This window comes from Gossypium arboreum, chromosome 6 (genome assembly GCF_025698485.1).
Source record: "Gossypium arboreum isolate Shixiya-1 chromosome 6, ASM2569848v2, whole genome shotgun sequence".
Taxonomy (NCBI): domain Eukaryota; kingdom Viridiplantae; phylum Streptophyta; class Magnoliopsida; order Malvales; family Malvaceae; genus Gossypium; species Gossypium arboreum.
In genome coordinates, this window is record NC_069075.1 from 14,411,349 (window position 1) to 14,419,351 (window position 8,003).

Genomic DNA, 8,003 nt, shown 5'->3' on the forward strand with positions numbered 1-8,003 from the left:
TTGAATGGTTGAATTTGAATTGTATTAGATCAAGAATAAAGAAAATCGGACTTAGATCGAAGGAAGTCCAAAATAGTTGAATAGTCGACTCGTTCCGTCTGAAATCCGTACGAGGTAAGTCAAATTACAATTACATGTTAAACTGACTAAATTCTGCATATACAAACTTTAATTTGTATTGGATGGGCTTGAGAGCCTCATGAATACCTTTTGAGTAAATTCTGTTAATATGTTGGTATCCGAAAAGCTCTGTATGCTTCTAAAAGAACGTTGACATCTATCTGAGATATCATGTAAGACCATGTCTGGGACACAGGCCTCAATTAATATTTACGTATAAGACCATGTCTGGGACATCAGCATCGTATCTGATTTCATGTTAGACCCTGTCTGGGACAGATGCATCGATATTGAATTACATGTAAGACCACGTCTGGGACGTTAGCATTGTACTTATTTATGAGTATCTGTATCATTTCTGAACCGTCTGATGATAGCGTACAAAATATGAGAATGAGTATATGAAATATATAACCTACAGAGGTACGTTGGTATCGTATTAAATTTCTGAATATGAAAGACTCTGGCTTTGTGAAATATGTATGGTATTTGGAAATGAAGCATGACTTTCATGCAAACAAACAAGCATGGTTAAGCTTATGAATTGTTCTATGAAATGGCTATGAATCTTTACTGTTGAATTGTACTTATATGCTTTAATAGTTAGACCATTTGTATTTGGCTTACTAAGCTCTTTATAGCTTACTCTGTGTGATTTCTGTCTATTTTACAGTTATCGTAGCTACTAAAGGCTTAGGGATAGTCGAGGATCGTCACCACATTATCGAACTCATTTTGGTACTTTGAAAGTGTAAATATTTTAAAGTATGACATGTATAGGCTAGAAGGTCTATGTATTAAATTTTGATTTGTAAATATATGTTATGCCATGAAAGTTGGCTAGCAAATGGTACGTTTGTGTTAAGTTTTGATATGGTTTTGAATGGGTTATTGAATGATGATGATTTAGTTGTAATGAAGCATGTTTTGAGCATGGAAATGGCTGAAAATTGTTGCATGAATGTTGTTTAACATTGCTAGTAGGAAAGACCCATTTAGGGGTGGCAAGTTGGCTTAAACCAAGCCTACATTGTGCCACACGGTCAGGGGACACGGGCGTGTCATATGGCCGTGGGCTTAAGTCAGTAGCTAGCTAAGTATCACACGGCCATAGCACACGGGCGTGCCTATTGGCCGTGGGTGAAAGTCAGTATGTATGCCTAGTCTGGCACAGCTGGTTCACATGAGCGTGTCTGGTGCCCTTGTGAGGCACAAGGCCTAATTACACCGGTGTGTGACCTCAACAGAATTGAAAATTTTTCTGAGTTCTGAAACTGATGAATGTGTTCGGTTTAATTATGACTGTCATTAAAAGTATGTTTTAGGTCTCGTAGACCATCTTAAGAGATGATTGCTTACGCAATAATGTTATATGATATCTGTGATTCTGAATTGGTCTGAAATGTTCTGTCTGTCTGGTAATGCCCCTTACCAATTCCGGTGACGGATACGGGATAGGGGTGTTACACATCTACCTTTGCTTTATCTACCTCGATCCCATGTCTCGTTATCTGATGCCCTAGAACAATTCCTTCTCGCACCATGAAATAGCACTTTTCCCTATTAAGTACTAGGTTCGTTTCTTCATATCGCCTTAGTACCTTAGCTAGATTGGCTAAGCAATCATCGTAAGTATCTCCGAATACTAAAAATTCATCCATAAAAACTTCCAAGTACTTCTCAACCATGTCAGTAAAAATAGACATCATACATCTTTGAAATGCAGCTGGTGCATTACATAAACCAAATGGCATGCGTCTAAATGCAAATGTACCATACGAGCAGGTGAATGTTGTCTTGTGTTGATCTTCTGGTGCTACTGTAATCTGATTATACCCTGAGTATCCATCAAAAAAATAGTAATAGTCTCGCCCCGCGAGTCTATTCAACATCTGATCCAAGAACGGCAAAGGAAAGTGATCTTTCCTAGTTTCCTTGTTCAGCCTCCGGTAATCAATGCAAATCCTCCATCCTATAACTGTTCTAGTTGGTATCAACTCGTTATTCTTGTTCTCCACGACTGTGATACCTCCCTTCTTTGGCACGCACTAGACCGAACTTACCCACGAACTGTCTGAGATGGGATAAATGATACCTGCATCTAACCACTTGATAATCTCCTTTTTCACCATGTCCTTTATGATGGGGTTCAGTCTTTGTTGTCCATCAATCGTCCCTTTTTCGCCATCTTCTAGGATAATCTTGTGCATGCATACAGATGGACTAATACCGTGGATATCAGCTATGGTCCATCCGATATCCTTCTTGAATTGTTTCAACACTGAGATGAGTTTCTCTTCTTGCTCAGTAGTTAATTCTGCTGAAACAATCACAGTAGAGTAGAAGCGTTACCTAAATAAACGTATTTTAAATGTGAAGGTAATACCTTGAGTTCTAATTTAGGTGGTTCCTCGATTGACGCTTTTGGTTGGGAATACTCCATCTCCTCTAACTTCAAAGATTCAAAACGGGATTGTGGATTAAAGCCCCTTTGATTAGCTTCTAACAAAGCTAAGTATTCATCCTCGTCTCCATCATTTGGAGGATCTGATGTCAAAATTTGTTCCAACGGATCCTAAACATAGTTGAGCTCCTTTTCTGCTATTAAATCCTCTAAATCTGATACTGCAAAACAATCATCAATTGCGTCAGGAAATCACATAGACTTAAAAACATTAAATGTTACCTGATCATCCTAAACACGCATCGTAAGCTCGCCCTTCTGCACATCAATAAGGGTCCTTCCGATTGTTAAGAACGGTTTTCCTAGGATAATTGGCATTTCTTTGTCTACTTTAAAGTCTAGGATAACAAAATCAGCAGGGAAGATAAATTTATCTACACGTACCAATACATCCTCAATTTTTCCTTCTGGATGTGCTAATGATCGATTTGCTAGTTGAAGTGTAACCGTAATAGGTCTAACTTCACCTATCCCTAACTTTCTAAATATTAACATAGGCATCAAGTTTATTCTTGCACCCAAGTCACATAATGCCTTACCATAATATGTTGCTCCAATGTTGCAAGGTATGGTAAAAAATCCAGGATCCTTCAACTTTGAGGGTAGTTTGTCTTGAAGATAAGCGTTTTATTCCTTTGTCAGAGCTACCGTCTCAAATTCTCCAAGTCTTAATTTTTTGGCAGGATATCCATCACGAATTTGACATAGTTCGGCATTTGTTCAAGTTCTTTAACCAACGGGATGTTGATGTGAAGTTGCTTGAGTACGTCTAAGAATTTCTTGAATTGAAGTTCCTGCTTTTGCTTTTGAAGTCTTTGAGGGTAGGGTGGTGGTGGTTTCCTTACTGGAACTAGTTGATTCATTTTCTACGACAATTCTGCATCCAATGGAGTTGTTAGTTGATCAGAATTAGCTGGTTCTAGAATTACCTTGTTGGGTTTTGCAGATTCTGGTTCTTGTGAAACTGGAATTTCAACACTCGGTTGAACTTCCTCTGAGTCTTGAGCATCAGCTAGATCCTTTTCAGCTTCAATAGTGTTGGGGTTTACTGTGTTTCTGCTCCTCAATGTTAACACTTTGCAATGTTCCTTCCTCGGTTTTCTTGGATTCTCCGTATCACTAGGTAAAGCACCTTGTGGTCGGTTCCTGAGTTCAGTAGCAAACTGGCCCACTTGATTCTCCAAATTCCTTAGAGTGGCGTCGTTTTTCGTCATGTATGCCTTTAATAAATTTTCTAAGCTATTGGATGATTCAACCTGAGCTAGTTTCTGAGCTTGTTGGAAAAAACTAAGCGGCTGAGTCGGTCTAGGTTGAGCGTAGTTGTTACTGGTTCCAGCCCCTTGGTTACTACAGGAAAAATTTGAGTGGTTTCGCAACAATGGGTTATAGAAGTTGGATTGCAGTCCTTGTCTTCCTCGATTTTGGTCCTGGTTACCAATGTAATATACGAATTTGGGGTTCGATGGACATTCTTCGAACAAATGTCCTTCCCCACAATAAACATAGGCTATACTCTCAAATTGGTGAGGTGGTCAGACTGCAAAACTGTTAGACCCATTACTGGTAAGATTATTAAGCATTGAAGAGATTGAAGATACTTGAGATGCAAGTGAAGTGAGAGCGTCCACTTCATGTATTCCAGCGACTTGTCTTCCTAACGTGGCTCGATTGGTTGGCCATTGATAATTGTTACTGGTGATCCTCTTGATGATTTCGTACGCCTGATTATAAGACTTAGAAAGGAGAGCACCGTTAGTAGAAGCGTCCACTACCATCCTCGTGTGAGCATTGAGACCATTATAAAATGTCTCAAGTTGGATGCAACGTGGGATTCCATGGTGAGGGCATTTCCATAATAGTTCTTTGTATCGTTCCCATGCCTCATACAAGGACTCATCATCCATTTTTTGGAAGGTAGTGATCTCGTTCCTCAACTTAGTGTTCTTGCTTGGCGGGAAATACTTCATGAGGAATCTTTTGGCCAACTCTAATCATGTAGAAATTGAGTTTGGTGGTAATGAATTCAACCAGGCTCGAGCTTTTTCCCTTAGTGAGTACAAGAACAACTTCAATCGTAATGTATATTTAGGAACTCTAGCTAATTTAAAAGAGTCGCTCACCTCCATAAATAGTCTTAGGTGAAGATGAGGATCTTCAGTAGGTATTCCACTGAATTGGCCCACCGTCTGAAACATCTGGAACATGAGTGGCTTCAGCTCGAATTGTTGTGCCTTGATTTCGGGTCTCCTAATGCCCGGATTAAGATTGTTAAATAACATATTGTCTCAAGGCTCTATCCCTATCGTCAATAGTAAGGATACGATTTTGAGCAAGGTTTGCTCTGTTTCCTTGATTCATATTCTCGAAATTCATTCTTTTAGTCCTTCTCTGGTTCGCTTGTCTTCTTCGCTGTCGAAAGGTTCGTTCTCTCTCAGTGTCTACAGGAATTAAGTCAATAATTTGGTCAATACTCATAAACACCTGAAATTATCAAAGAAAAAATAATTAAGTTAAAAATTAAATAGAAAAATAAACCAAAATGTAAAACTAACAAATTCACAAATAATGACTGTTTTTAAAACAGTCCCCCGCAACGGTGCCAAAAACTTGGTAAGACAGAAATGTGCAAGTGTACACAATTGCAACAAGTAATAAAGTGACAAGTAAATGTCAAGTTATCGTACCCACAGGGACTGTAAAAAGAATTATTTATGAAATTAATTGTAAAACACTTTGGTGAGTTAAAAATAATTTGGTTTTAAAAGATGGTCAAAAACTGTTTAAAAAAAACTAAGTAAATAATTAAAAGAATAAAACAAAGGAGTTCTAAAGCACGATTTCAAATAAGATTTAATCAAGGTAACATACTTGTGTTGGATTAATTATATTTCTTGAACTCAGAATTATTAAACTCATGTTTACACTGTTACTAATAAATTCATAGCAACCTGGTAATTTGCTAACTTATAAATAGACTTACATACAAAAATCCATTCATCTCTTGACATATCCTTATGTCAATTCAATTGACTAGATAGATTCTAGTAAGCAAACATGTTATTGCACATACATACTCATTAAACTAAACTAATCTCTTACATATCCCTATGTCAATTCAAACGATTAATTAAATCTAATCAGCATATAAAAGACTATGGAGGTAACAAGGCATCCCTACCTTGAAATAGTTTAATCACAATAACCTTGCAAGTTATGCAAGGCAATAATATCGCCAGATACATTGCTAATTTAACCTTCAGCTACCTTAGAAGAATAAACATGCATCGATTAAATCTTGTGTCAATTAATTACAATTGATTGAGGATCTTATCGTCAAATCATTTTGGATTCCCGATGAAGAAAGAAGGTTTCGATTTCATTCAACCAACTATCTTTTGAAGCGAGATAGTTCACGGTGCTTTTATTCATTCTATAGAGACTGTCCAAAGCCAACTCATGTTTTCACTCCATTTTCATTACGAAGATGTATCACGTCAAGATCCGTTGCTCAAACCGAATCACGCCAACGTTATGGAAGTTCTGGATCGTGTGAAATAAGAGTAGTACCAAAGGCACCCTATAATTTCATAATTAAAAATGGAAAATTGGCTATGGAGATTCTGCGCGGTCAGAAAAAAATACAAACACAAAGGGGTTCGATAGGAAAGTCATTTCGATCCAATCTATTCTTAGGGTCAAATAAAGACAAAGGATATGTCAGTGACCTAGCACGCCAAAGCACTCTCTGAGGGCATGGAATGTCTAATTTTTCAGTCAGAATCGCGATAGTAATGTCTCTGTTAGATTCTCCGGTCGAAATACGGAAAACTCCATTCAATTCTCGATGGAAAGCGGAGTTTTGCGAATTCTCCCAGGCGGAAAATCATTTGAGGTCTTGAACATATTCGAGGGTTCAATGTGACTATTGTCACTTTGCCAACACACAAGATGAGACTTTACCACCGTGGAGCGCTTTTTTGGGGGAAGGACTCAGCTCTTTGAAAGCTTTCACCTCGACTAGAAGATAGAAGAAAGAAGCCTAGAAGCAAGCACTGTGCCTTACCTTCCGCCTTGTCCTTAGATAGAAGAAGAACAGGAGAAAGAAGAATGGAAATAACAGTAGTTATTTCCGCTCTTGTCGGAATTGCTACTAGAAAGGAGTTCTCCTTTGAAATCTCTTTAGACTTTAGAAAAGAAAAGTCCTAAGCAGCAAGGTCAGTCAATTCTTTCTTTTAGGAAGGCTCCCACGTGCCATTGATTTAGCTGAATTTTCCGGAATATTGTAAAGGTAAATAGACTCTTTTTGTTCCCTTTTCGATGCCTGCCTGAGGACCTATGTGAATGTTTTGGAATGGGGATGTTCGCCTTTTGTAACAAATAGACCCACGACACGGCTTCTCGCTTTTCATGAATGTGTCTTCCCTCTACTTATGTGAGTTTGACCCCTTTGACTCTGCTTGCTTCGACTCCCTATGAGCCGTTTACAACCTTACTTTTTGGAGGGTCGGCGGGACATGTGAGCCTCAGCTCATGCATCGGTTTATCGAAATTACCTCTGCTATCCCACTTCCTTCTATTCAAAAGGTGAGCAGCCCTTAAACAAAAAGGCCCTAAGAGGGCTCTTCTTTATATATTATATAAGCCTTAAAGTAGGTAGCCCCAAAGCGAACTCAAACAACTTGTTAGGAGTAGGTTTTGGCTTGCCCCTTTCTATGTTATTACTAAAGCGCTAATGCCCTATCTATAGTAAGGGGTTTTTTCAATAAGGCTCGCATGGGGGTGCTCACGTTTTTTGGCTCTCTTCGCTCCACTAGCCTTGATTGGCGGATGGAAGTACCAAGGTGCGTCTGGTAGTATCGTATATAAGATCACGGCTTCATTTAGGAGTTTTCTTTCCCTTTGAAGATTTGGTGTATTTGTGGACGCCGCTATGCTAATTTAACCTAGGCTAGGCCATGGGGCGGGTAGCAATGAGGTAAGCAATAGCGAGGATTCCAAATCCGTTTAAATAATTAATTCATTAGATACTCACAGTTGTAACACAAGAATAACTTAGGCATGATTTTACTTAACTGAGCAATTTACTGAGGCCTATAACAGCATAAACATCATTTTAACAATTCAAGCAGACAGAATATAATCAACTCAACACAAACTTAATTTAAGATAAATTGATTAAAATAACCATTTCGATAGAATAAATATTCATAAACATGTTCGTCAAAACAACAACAAAACTTAAATAGATAGGGAACAAGAAGCAAATCTGGTGTTTCTCCTTGGCTTGACTAGTTCCTCCGTTCTTCGTTGCCCTCGGCTATCAAGGTGGCTTATGAGCACCTAATTAAAGCTCCAAAATGGATGATGAGAGCCTCTTTCCCAAGATAAGAAATCGACACTTGAACAAGAAGGGAAATGG

At 38.4% G+C, this 8,003-nt stretch overlaps 1 non-coding gene and 1 pseudogene across 1 annotated transcript; both read left to right on the plus strand.

The window, feature by feature from the left end:
• Positions 1–4,414: 4,414 nt before the first annotated feature.
• On the plus strand, positions 4,415–4,521 carry LOC128294761 (small nucleolar RNA R71). The gene has a single exon (XR_008285068.1). It is a non-coding gene; the product is annotated as a small nucleolar RNA R71 (small nucleolar RNA).
• A 1,519-nt stretch (positions 4,522–6,040) lies between these two features.
• On the plus strand, positions 6,041–6,612 carry LOC128293989 (60S ribosomal protein L5, mitochondrial-like; annotated as a pseudogene).
• The last annotated feature ends 1,391 nt before the right edge of the window (positions 6,613–8,003 follow it).